We start from the raw sequence: 13,997 nt of genomic DNA on the forward strand, positions 1-13,997 counted from the left end.
CCCCTTACCAAAAGCCACATTACCCCTCTTTTCGCCTTCCTTTACAAGTTGAAACCCTTGCTTGCAGTGCCGCCTCCTCGTCGGCGACCCTCCTTCACGCTGCTCAGCCTCCTCTATCCAGGCAGGTAATCCACACCCGGCCCACATCCTCCTCCTCCTTCCACATCCCACATGCCCCGACCGCTGGCGCAGCGGAGAAGCAAATCGCGGCCGCACGCACGGATGAGGTCGCGATGGCTGCCATTCGTGCCGACCCCAAGATCTTGAAGGAGCACCTTGCCATTTGCTAGCTACGCCGGTTAAGCATGCTCGGTTTACCCATTGCGTGTGCTGCTCCTGCCTTTCCTTCACATATTCTAGTGAATTGTGCTATCTAATTTTACCATGCAATATGTTGCTCTAGTGTATATGTTCTATATGTCGTGCAGTGTGGTGCTCCCTTATTAACTGCTTTGTTAATCAGTTGTCGTCTTCAGTTAACTGTTTGGTTCAATTCTGCAAATGTGATGTTCAATTCTTCAGGCTGCAATTTTGTATTGTCTTCCATGTGAGAAATAAATCGAATTTATCTTTACAAAATTGTGGGTGCATTCTGTTATTGTATACCATGTGAGGAATAAATTGAATTTGGTTGTAGTAAATACATGAGAAACAAATACAATTGCTACAATTGGCTGTAGTTAACTGTTTGGTTAACTGTCTGATCTTCTATTAGGAGTATGTTATATTGTGCAATGTGGTGCTCAGTTAATGTTTGGTTCATTTGTTGTGGTGTTTAGTTAACTGCTTGGTTCAATTCTGCAATGTGATGTCCAATTGTCGTGGGTAGAATTTTGTATTGTTGTGCATGTGAGGAATAAATCGAATTTGGCTGCACTTAATACATGAGAAACATATACAAGTGCTATATTTCCTAGTTCTTACTCATGCTTGGTTTGGATAAATGGGTTTTCCGTGTGGCTTGAATTAATCTGATGAAACTGCAATGTGATTATTTTTCATCAACATATTTTACTGATAGCATGCGAACCCTTACTTAACCTGATGACTAACTACCTTATATGTGTTGCAGGGAAATAATGGGAAGCACTGAGGTTTACAATCGAGGTTAGCACGTGCATGGTCCGTTGTCTAATAGCACATTATTGTGCAATTGTAGGAACCATTCTAATATTTAGGTTTTTAACAATTCGGTCTTGCACATGTAGGTCCTGCTGTCAGAGGTTTTGACCCACTGTTCGACCCTTTTTGCATATGGGGAGATGAGTTGTCCATGAATATCAATCAAATCAAGAAACTCAGAAAGATTGTTAGGATAAAGAAATTAGCGACAAAAAACAACAAGATCTTTGTCTGCACAATGAAGAAGACATTAGTTCACTACAAGATGGTACTAACTATTATACCTTGCCATTTTTTATTCATTTGCCCCATTTCCAATATAGAGAAGATATTTATGCAGATCCTTGTTTTCAGGACTTTCCAGAGCAGTTCACTAATGATTACCTCTCAAACCACCTCTATGGTCAGGAGGCGAGGAAGGTTTTCATACAACACCCACGGTTCAATATTGAAGTGTTCCTGAAGAGGACGAAGGGCGAACGGTCAATCATCCACAGGCACTGGCCTAAAGTTGCAAAGACCTTCAACATGAACGAAGGCTCAATATTCGCCTTCCGCTTCAGCAGTTTTCCAGATGAGATGCATTTGTCTATATACCGTCTATGATGCTAATTTCGAAAGGTTCTACATGTTGCATGTGGAACTTGCTGCTGGTGCAGTTGTGTAATGGGGTAGCTGAGTGCTGAAGCTATATCGTGTTGTACTCTGATGTATTTCAATTTTAAATTCTGCTTCCTTAATATGGAAATGAAATATATTATGTGCTTAATATGAAATGTCAATTAGATTAATAAATGGATTATGAATAATCGGATAATTAGCTTGCTAATGGTGAATTTGCCTGCTAATTGGGTTTTGCTATTGCAAACGGTTGTTGAAAAAATACCGTGGGCGATGACCTCAGGCAACGCAGGCAGTTTCTAGGAATAAACAGTGTTGGATCAATGAACAATCACACACAACTTTCTCTTGAAAACTGTTTGCGTTAGGCCACCTTGCGCAAACGTTTACCACATAAAAACTGTGTGTGATGGACAGCCTTTGCCACACAGTTTCTTCTACGGACCGTGTGTGATACATTCAATAACGCAAACGATTTAACGGGAAAAATTGTATGTGATGTACCTGTGACGAAAACGTTTTCCTTGGAGAAACTGTGTGGGATGTGCATACGAACGGAAACGTTTAGCGGGGACTGACTGTGTGGGATGTACTTGCGACCGAAAACAATTTCGCCGTACAATTGTATTTTTTAGCTCTACTATACGTATTTCTGTATTTGAGCGCTCGCCGGTCGCACATGACCTCATTTTGCCGAACATGTGTGCCAGGAGGGCATATCCCCGACGGTTTCTGGGTCGTGTGGGAAGGACCCCCCTATCGCCCACAGTCACTTGGCGACGGTTCCAAATGTCGTCGCCGAAAGGGGTTTTAAACCGTTTGTTTAGGACCGATGCGCACCAGTGAGTGCTTGCCAAAGGAAAAAGTGTAAAAAGGAAAGGTGATGATCACCATGACTCTTGTATAAGGGTAGAAGATAAAAGTAAAAGATAGGCCCTTCGCAGAGGCAAGCAGAGGTTGTCATGCGCTTTTATGGTTGGATGCACAAAATCTTAATGCAAAAGAACGTCACTTTATATTGCCGCTTGTGATAAAGACCTTTATTATGCAGTCCGTCGCTTTTATTTCTTCCCTATCACAAGTTCGTGTAAAGCTTATTTTCTTCACACTAATAGATTATACATATTTAGAGAGCAATTTTTTATTGCATGCACCGATGACAACTTACTTGAAGGATCTTACTCAATCCATAGGTAGGTATGGTGGACTCTCATGGCAAAAATGGGTTAAGGAATGTTTGGAAGCACAAGTAGTATTTCTACTTGGTGCAAAGAATTTGGCTAGCATGAGAGGGAAAGGCAAGCTCAACATGTTGGATGATCCAAGACAATATAACGTTTCGGATATAGGAATACATAACCCATTAAGTTGTCTTCCTTGTCCAACATCAAATTTTTAGCATGTCATACTTTAATGAGTGCTCACAATTACAAAAGATGTCCAAGATAGTATATTTATATGTGAAATTTCTCTTCCTTCAATATTCTTTCATGAATTGTTCAAGTGACCAATTCTGACTTTGCTAACTTTCAATAAGTTTACTACCTATACTTATTATGTGTGAAGTCATTGCTCCCCATGTTGTAAGCATATGAAATGTATATAAATTCAGATTTATGATATTCAATTCATTCAGCCATTTACTCATTGGATATATGTGATGCACGTCAGTAAATGACGAACTACTCCAAAAAGATATAAGTGAAGAACACTGAGTAGTCAGACATTAACTAGCCATGGGAGGATTCTTTTTCATTCAAGATTTCAGATCCAATGATTTTATTCAAACAGCAAGTAAAATTGAAAATACGCTCCAAGCAAAACACATATCATGTGACGAATAAAAATATAGCTCCAAGTAAGGTATACCGATAGTTTTAAAGACGAAAGAGGGGATGCCTTCCGGGGCATCCCCAAGCTTAGGCGATTGAGTCTTCCTTGAATATTACCTTGGGGTGCCTTGGGCATCCCCAAGCTTAGGGTCTTTCCACTCCTTATTCTCCTCATATCGATATCTCACCCAAAGCTTGAAAACTTCAATCACACAAAACTTAACGGAACTTTGTGAGATAGGTTAGTATGATAAAGAGTAAACCATTCACTTTGGTACTGTCAAAGACAAGGTTCATATTTTTTCTCACACAATGCCTACTGTAGCATATCATTTCTACAATTTATATTGAGAAATATAAGCCATAGAAACTAGAAAACAAGCAAACTATGCAATGAAAACAGAATCTGTCAGAAACAGAACAGTCTGTAATGATCTGAACAGCAACCATACTTCTGCTACTCAAAAAATTAGGAAATAAATTGGTGGACGTGAGGAATTTTTCTATTAATCTTCTGCAAAAAGAATCAACTCAAAAGCACTCTTCTGTAAAAAAATTACAGCTAATCCCGTGAGCGCAAAGTTTCTGTTTTTTACAGCAAGATCACATTAACTTTCACCCAAGTCTTCCCAAAGGTCTTACTTGGCACTTTATTGAAACAAAAGCTATAATACATGATTACTACTGTATCTTAATCATGTGAACATACAAAAACAGTAAGGGTAAATATTGGGTTGTCTCCCAACAAGCGCTTTTCTTTAATGCCTTTTAGCTAGGCTTGATGATTTCAATGATGCTCACATAAAAGATAAGAATTGAAACATAAAGAGAGCATCATGAAGAATATGACTAGCACATTTAAACCTAACCCACTTACTATGGCTAGGGATTTTGTGAGCACACAATTTATAGGAACAAGGATCAACTAGCATAGGAAGGCAAAACAAGTATAACTTCAAAACTTTAAGCACATAGAGAGGAAACTTGATATTATTGCAACTCCTACAAGCATATATTCCTCCCTCATAATAATTTTCAGTAGCATCATGAATGAATCCAACAATATAACCATCACATAAAGCATTCTTTTCATGATCTACAAGCATAGAAATTTTTCTACTCTCCACATAAGCAAAATTCTTCTCATTCAGAATAATGGGAGCAAACTCAACAGAATAACGGTCATGTGAGGTATAATCCAGTTGAAAATTAAAATCATGATGACAAGTTTCATGTTTAACATTATTCTTTATATCATACATGTCATCACAATAATTATCATAGATAGCATTTTTGTTCTCATAATCAATTCGAACCTCTTCCGAAATAGTGGAATCATTACTAACTAAAGTCGACACTCTTCCGAATCCACTTTAGATGATAGTATTATTCATACTCCAAAAGATATAAGTGAAGTTCATGTATCATTCTACAATTAATATAGTCTAACCAATATCCAAGCTCAAAATATATAAGTGAAGCACACGAAGCATTCTATAAAACCATACTCAAAAGATTTAAGTGAAGCACAAAGAGCATTCTATAAGGTCATACACAAAATATATAAGTGAAGCACATGAATCATTCTATAAATAGATGAAGGGATATCTCATACTAGAATGGTTCTTAAAGAAAAAGAAAAACACAAAGGACACAAATCATGTGAACAAAACAAAAACCGAGGTATACCGATAATTGTTGAAGAAAGATGGGATGCCAACCGGGGCATCCCCAAGCTTAGATGCTTGAGTATCCTTGGAATATTTACTTGGGGTGCCTTGTGCATCCCCAAGCTTGAACTCTTGCCTCTCTTTATTCTTCTCACATCAGTAACTCCTCGTTCTTCGAACACTTCATCCACAAAAACTTTGTGAGATCCGTTAGTATACTAGAGCAAATCACTACCTTTAGGCACTGTTGCAAACTCATTCCAATTTCATATTAGCACTTTATCTACTGTATTCCAACTTAACCATGGTCCATACCCCCTGATACTACCCATAGATTCATCAAAATAAGCGATCAACACAAAGAAAACAGAATCTGTCAAAAACAGGACAGTCTGTAGTAACATGGAAGTTTAGTAAACTTATGTAACTCCAAAAAATTCTAAAAACATATGACAATTTAAAAAAAAAATTACAGAAGTAATGTGAAAAAAGTTTCAGACCCATTTGACTTTCCAGTAAAAAATGTAAATTCATGCGCTATAGCCAAAGTTTCTGTTTTTGTACTGCACATAGTAAACAAGCAATCTAATCATCCTAAAACCAAAGCTTGGCACATTATTTTTATAATACAATGGATATATACAAGGGGATAATTATTTTCAGTGAAGCTTCCATGAATTTTTTTACATTGTTTCCTTGAGCATGAACACAAGTGTTCAAGGTCGGCCCTCACTTCTTCAATGCATAACTTTCCAATCACTTCTCTTATTGAAAAACTTTTTAGGCATGAGAGGCAAGTAATTTTTTTTGTATTTTCATTCTTTTAAATTTTTTTGTATGTTTGACCCACAACTAAATAGAAACAAAAAGGAAAAACAAAATCTACTTAGTGAAGAAAGCAAATAAGCACACACGAGAATATCAACCCCACGCTATTGCTCCCCGGCAACGGCGCCAGAAAAGAGCTTGATAATCCCCAAGTGCAGGGAATCGTTGTAGAAATTACCAATGGTCGAAGTGATAAGTATGGGGTGTCGAACCCACAAGGAGCTAAAGGTAAGATCAATATTCTCTCAAGTCCTATCTGCCACTTATACGACTCTACGTACACCGAACGTTTGCTTCCAACTAGAAACGAAAAATAAAACTACGTTGTGGGTATGAAGAGGATAACTTTGCATGATATCGGAGAGCTAAAACATAAAAGTAGGTGTTGTTATCATAAAGTTAGAATATATTACTAAATATTATAAATAGCGAGTGTGGAATAATGATGGGTCGGTGTGCGGAATTATCCTTGGCAATTGTTAACAAGACCGGTAGTCGTCATTGCAATTTCATATGAGGGAGAGGCATAAGCTAACATACTTTCTCTTCTTGGATCATATGCACTTATGATTGGAACTCTAGCAAGCATCCGCAACTACTAAAGATCATTAAGGTAAAACCCAACCATAGCATTAACATATCAAGTCCCCTTTATCCCATACGCAACAACCCCCTTACTCGGGTTTATGCTTCTGTCACTCAAGCAACCCACTATAAGCGAATCATGAACGTAATGCAACACCCTACATCGGGAATCCCTCACGCTTGCGCGACACGGAGGGCACAATAGGACAGCACCAAAATAAAACATACAACTCATACCAGTCTAGATCATCAATCAACCCAAAGACAAAGGATATCTACTCAAAACATCATAGGATGGCAACACATCATTGGATCATAATATGTGGCATAAAGCACCATGTTCAAGTAGGGATTACAGCGGGGTGCGGGAGAGTGGACCGCGTAAAATAGATGAGGATGGCGATGATGATGGTGATGTTGATGAAGACGATCACCGCGGCGATGATTCCCCTCCCGATAGCACTCCGGCGCCACCGAGAGAGAGGAGGAGAGGTTCTCCCCTTGTGCTTCCTCCTTCATGGCCTCCCCCTGGATGGGGAGAGGTTCTCCCTCTGGATCTTGGCCTTCATGGCGGTGATGGCCCCTCCGGGATCCTCCTCCATGGCCTCCAGTGATGATGGCCCCCTCTGGCAGGGTGCCACAGAGGGCCTAGATTGATTTCTCGTGGCCACAGAGGCTTGCGGCGGCGGAACTTCCGATCTAGGTTATTTTCTGGAGGTTTGTGTATTTATAGGAGAGGTTGGCGTCAAGAACAAGTCAGGGGGCCTCACGGGAAGTCCACGAGGCACGGGGACGCGCCCTAGGGGGGTAGGCGCACCCTCCACCCTCGTGGGGCCCATGGGCCTCCCCTCCGGTAACTCTTCGTTCCAGTATTTTTATATTTTCTAGAAAAAATCTCCGTTGATTTTCATCGCATTCTGTCGTGGAATTAACACGTCAGATGTCCTAGGTGTAAGGACTTAGTCGTGAGGCCAACGCATCTTTGTAGTAGCTTGAGAGGGGTTGAGCGGAATCGAGAGACGCAACACAAGACAAGGATTTAGACAGCTTCGGGCCCCGGGAAACATCATCCGGTAACAACCCTACATGCTGTTTGAGGCTAGGTCTCATTATGATCATGGGAGAGTCGCCGGGAACCAGCTCTCCGTGTCTAGCCCTAGAGATTGTTTCTTGTTACCTTGTCCCTCTTGGGGAGCCCTGCCCCTCCTTATATAAGTTAGAGGGGCGGGTTACATGTGGAGTCCCAGTAGGACTACGACTAGTCTATCTTCTCTTACAAATTAATTATAAGTCCGGGTCTTGCTTCCTCGTGAAGGAAATATTCGTCATCCCTTCCCTCTTAATCCGGCCCATCATAACATGAGCCGGCCTTCTGGGCCCTGGGCCTAATCTTCTATCCGACCCGTCGTCGGGGTCATCAGTGAGCCGCCAGACCCGTGAGTCACCAGTCCTCCGGCGGGTCACGGTGAAGCGCCAAGTCCGGCCGGGTCATACTTCCGGCCGGGTCATACCGCGGGGTATATCCCCGACATTAGCCCCCAGTTTAATTTGGATTTATCCATGTTAAACTAATCTGCAATATAATCACAAGAACAAATTTGACAGGTTGTGTTCCGGGTTAAATATTCTTTGTAAGCCGGCACTTGATCATCCTTAAGCCTTGTCATCTTCCTTCTTGATATGTATCCATAATCTCATAGCAAATCTCTTTAGCAGATATGTTCAAATTTTGCCAATGCAAAAAATCCAGATACTTCCTTTGAAAAATCCGGGTCAACATGCTAGCTTCAGAATCAATTTGCTGACATTGGTCTTTTGTTAAGAAATATTGTAAGAGACAATCCACTTGAGTCGGCTTTCAAATGCTCTGACTTGACAAAAATATTGGTCTTCAAATATTCAACTTATATTCAGCTGGCTTAAAGATATAAAACTTGCCGGTTTATGAGTACCAAAATTGCCGGGTTATAAATAGATGATGCCAAGTCATAATTGTCGCTGACGCCGGTTTGTGATTTTTGCAGACACCAGGTTAATCTGATTTACTCAAAACTGAGAATTTGAAGATATTTCTCCCTTATATCCATATTACCTGTAGCTCCCAAGGGCCGGTTTAATCAGCATGAATAAGCCGGGACATATCACCATGGCTTTAAATAAAATCCAGTTGTGTAGCCCCCATGAGTCGGCTATAGTCATAGTAGTGTAGCCGGGTCATCCTAGAATTGTCTTGAATTGTTGCCAGGAGCAATTGGTAGCCCCCAAGGGCCGGCTCATTACGATGTGATGATTCGGGTCTTCAATGAAGTGAGCAAAAAATGACTTTGCATTAGCCCCCAAGTGCCATGGTGCATGCTGGCAGTGACATGGGACTTGCATATTTGATGTAATCTCAACTTGAATAATGTAGCCCCCAAGTGCCGGGTTGTAAGCCTGCAGCGACTCGGGACTATTCCTATCATTGTAGAATAAATCATATCCATTGATAAAATAATAGCCATTGCGCTGAAGCGACTTTGAAAACCTCAATCATAACATTAGTTTCTGATAACCATAGTAAAAATCCAGCCATGTTGGCTATTAAAGATTTGACTAACCCGGTTTGGAAACCTCAATCATTCAAATCATAATGAAAATCCAGCCAAGTTTGGCTATTTAAAGATTTCAAATACCTTATCTGTTGACAAGTAAATCCGGAGTTTAAATACCCGGCGGCTCTTGGCCGATGGCGATTTATTACGCCTTCACTGTAAGCCGGAATTTTTATAACCCGGCTGTTTATAGCCTTTGAGAAAATCAAGAGTTGATAACCCTTTTGAGACACCAATGTCAATCTTTCGATGATGGTCTTGAACTGAATCATTTATGTAAGTCATAGCTCTGTAAATCCTGCACAGAGTTTAAACAACATATGCCCTGGCGACTTAACGTCAAAAACCAGGGCGGATAACCACCCAAATGTAGTCTTAGCCTGCACACAAGTAGATCACAAGATCCCTATAATCCCTTGAATGATACCACCGGTTTATGTGACCCGGACAGTGAGGGTGATAACCTAATATTTGATACGCGCATGATTCCAATGGCGCAATTCAAAACATACCGGCGGCTTAAAGTCCATAGCTAGGGCTAGTTTAAACATAATTATGTATAAACAATATCATACCTGTGATATTGAACTGTACCGCCGGCTTATGATACCTGTGCAGTAAGTGTGATAACCCAATCCTTAGAAGCCAATGCTTCCACATAGATGATGATTGTCATAAGCCGGCGACTTATCATCGAAAATCAAGCCGGGTTTAAATAGAAACCACTCATATACACTTTAGATGTGTTCAAAAGAGCTTCAAATAAAATCCCAAAAATTATTTGCAAAAAGAAACTCCAAAAAATCTTGAGGCTTCTGATTCGAATACGATCAGAAAACCGTCCCAAAGGGGTTAAGCTAAGATTCGAATACGATCATATAGCCCCCAGTGGCTTTGGCGTTGCCGATCAAGAGGGTACCGACAGCTATGTTCTCTTTGGTTCGAATACGACCTATGTTTGAACAGGAAGCCCCCAAATGACCTTGAGAGTTGTTTAACGACACTGATTCGAATACGATCCATGTCGGTTCCCAAAGGGGGTTGAGCTATGGTTCAAATATGACCAAGAAACTCCCCAATGAGCTCGGCAGTGTGCCGATCAAAAGGGTATCGACAGCTATGTTCTCTTTGGTTCGAATACGACCTATGTTTGAACAGGAAGCCCCCTAGTGATCATGAGAATATTTAACGACTCTGATTCGAATACGATCAGGGTCACACCAAAAGGGTTAAGCTAAATTCGAATACGATCAGCTCCCAATGGTCATTAAAGCAGGGTACCTATATTTGAGTTGTGCTTTGTAACAGACTCTCTTTGGTCCCTTTAATTTTTCCTGAGAACTCGAACTTTGCGAGAGACAACCTCTTTTTGAACCAAAAATTTGTAAACCGGATATTGAGAGCTTCAAAGCTTTATAAGATATAAATTTACCTTGAGCCGGATGTTTGAACCGGATTTGAAAGCTTCAAAACTTTGCGGGAGAGAGATATCTCTTGAACCGGATTTTAAACCGGAATTTTTATTTTGAACCGGCAATTTTCTGACGGCCTTTAAATTTTCATCAATATGGTAGCAGCCTCCGAAACCGGGTTATCATTCCCTCCAACGACCCGGAGTTCTTGAATGCATTGAAAAACGACCAATGCTGCCGAGTCATATCATTGTAGCCCCCGAGTCTCAAGACGACTCGAGGAGTTGGCTTTGAGATTCTTCATATTGCCTATAGCATAAGGTGTATGTCATTGGTGTTGATAGCGCGATGTGAATCCACAGAAGGTTGAGGTGACTGTGGCGGGTTATAAATGATCCTATATGAGCCATGTCAGCAACTCGGCCAATGGTCCCTTCCAACTGGCTGTTTGAAGTTAACCAAACTGTAGTGGCGGCGATTTGTGCGACTGCCCATTTGAACCATCCAGTGCAGACGGCGGCTGATAACACATGACAATTTTCCTCCAATTTTGTTGGAAGAAAAACCCGGGCTACCCAAGCTGTGACTTGCTCAAACAGCTCATGCAGACAGGTGCGGCCCGGTATGTTGATGTAGACCAGGCCGCAAGGGCGGCGACTTGTGCGCGTCCATTCAACGGGTAATATGTCACGGACTATTGCCGGGCGGAACATTATCAGCCCGTGCTCCATACCCGTGGTATAAACCACATTTGTAGTTAATAATTATCCTGATTCTTCTGAATGATATATGGATTGATCCTCTGGATGTCCGACTGATGGAACTTGCAATAGTATGTTTTGTTGCAGATCAATCCACTTTTTTGTTTGCACTCCTATGTGTTGGAACAGATCGACCCAGAGAGATGGCGGGACTGCGTATGTCTTTCGGCTAGCGTGACACGGACAGATGTCGACGGCGCTTGATGTGATCTTTGTATTGTCATTAATCAGTACTACTTGTACTAGCATCTTCTGATGGCTGTCTTTTTTTTCACGTCGTTGGCTCCAGAGTCCATCAAACCTTGAATCTTGTGCCAAGGATTTGTAGCTTTGCTTCGAATATTTGATTCTTCACTGTCAGGTCAATACACTTGAAAATGTATCCTGATTCACTTTCTTTCTTTCATCCTGAAGCGCTTGTAATTCACTAACAGCTCGCACAGCGCTCCCTTCCACTGTTTGAAATTGTTTTATGTTGAACTTCCGGAAGGATCTCAAAATATAATTCAAGAATCATAACGTTGCTGAATCAAGTTTCTAAACATGGTGGTTCAGCATCTCAGGCTGTCCCTTGGGCTGGAGCTACCTCACAAACTGAACATGGTGTTCTTTTTTCTGCAATCCAGCGCACTTGAAAACCTATCAGAAACAAGCAGAGATGAACCATGGCAGCGGGCGGGCGGCTCGCGGCGGGTCCAGCGCAGTAAGCAGGAGGCCAGAACCAGCGGGCGGCCGGGTCGCACAACACCGGTGAAGCTGAAGATGTGAGGCGGCGGAGGGCGGGTCAGGACAGCATGCATGTAGAGGCGGCGGCGTCTTAAGACAGGTAGACCGCGGCGCTCAATGGCACTGGCGGTTTTAACAGTGGGCAGGCCACGGAGCTCAACGTCGGCGGCTCTCCCGGGCAGAGGAATAGCGCGCCGGCCAATCAACAGCAACAGGACGGCTCAACGCACGATAAGAGCGGCTTCAACGCGGCCATGGCGGTTCTGACGCAGAGTCAATGGCGACTTCAAGTGAGGCCATTGCGGACGTAAGGACGGCGATCGGCGGCGCGGCGCGAAGCCGAGCGAGGGGCGGCCCGAGAACGGCAGCGGCTTGTGGCGACAGGGCTGGCTGAAGTGCAGCCATTGGAGGTGATTTGAAAGCCACGGGGGCGACTCGCCGGCGAGGCGGCCATGGTTGCTTGATGCAGAACATGGGCAGTTTTGTAGATGAGGCCGCGGCAGCGACGGGTCGCTCAGGCATTGACCAGCCGCTACGGCGGAGCGAGACGGGTCGCGTAGGTGTAGGCGGCTTTGACGCGCCGGCGAACCCGCGACGGGCCCGCGACCACCACGGCAGAGGCAATTGTAGGGGCTTCGCAGCAGAGGCATCCGAGTCAGAACCGGAGGCAGGCGACTTGGAACAGAGGCCAAGGCGGAGTCCTTGTCTGCCTAGTTGTGGTCGATCCAGTGAATCCCCGTCCACAACTTCCTACGGTTCGTGCACCCCCTTCTCTCTCTCTCCTTTTTTTAACACACGGGTGGCTGTATTGGTCCTCGGTCCTCTGTTGAATCCGACCAGCGGTGCGCTAGGCTTTATGTCTAGACGCGTCCTTGTTGCTGCAACTTGACAAGTCGCCCAAGATTGCCATAAAAAGTACTCTCGTCTCGGTCTCGGCGGATCTTCACGGTGCATGTGACGGCCGCTTAGCACGCAACCCTAAATTTCTCAGTCTTAATTCCATACACGCTGTTCCGACTGCTTGTCAAGGACGTAAATTTTTCTGCACCGGCTCTTCCTCATCCGGCACGTCGCAAGCTCCTCGATCCCACTGCTTGTCGAGGACGTAAATTTTTCTGCACCGGCTCTTCCTCATCCGGCACGTCGCAAGCTTCTCGATCCCTGAAGGGCTCCCTCCAAGAACTCAACACCACCGTGCGCGGGCCCCACGGTGGGCGCCAACTGTCGTGGAATTAACACGTCAGATGTCCTAGGTGTAAGGACTTAGTCGTGAGGCCAACGCATCTTTGTAGTAGCTTGAGAGGGGTTGAGCGGAATCGAGAGACGCAACACAAGACAAGGATTTAGACAGCTTCGGGCCCCGGGAAACATCATCCGATAACAACCCTACATGCTGTTTGAGGCTAGGTCTCATTATGATCATGGGAGAGTCGCCGGTAACCGGCTCTCGGTGTCTAGCCCTAGAGATTGTTTCTTGTTACCTTGTCCCTCTTGGGGAGCCCTGCCCCTCCTTATATAAGTTAGAGGGGCGGGTTACATGTGGAGTCCCAGTAGGACTACGACTAGTCTATCTTCTCTTACAAATTAATTATAAGTCCGGGTCTTGCTTCCTCGTGAAGGAAATATTCGTCATCCCTTCCCTCTTAATCCGGCCCATCATAACATGAGCCGGCCTTCTGGGCCTTGGGCCTAATCTTCTATCTGACCCGTCGTCGGGGTCATCAGTGAGCCGCCAGACCCGTGAGTCGCCAGTCCTCCGGCGGGTCACGGTGAAGCGCCAAGTCCGGCCGGGTCATACTTCCAGCCGGGTCATACCGCGGGGTATATCCCCGACACATTCCGAGAACTT

Source organism: Aegilops tauschii, chromosome 2, assembly GCF_002575655.3.
Source record: "Aegilops tauschii subsp. strangulata cultivar AL8/78 chromosome 2, Aet v6.0, whole genome shotgun sequence".
Classification (NCBI taxonomy): domain Eukaryota; kingdom Viridiplantae; phylum Streptophyta; class Magnoliopsida; order Poales; family Poaceae; genus Aegilops; species Aegilops tauschii.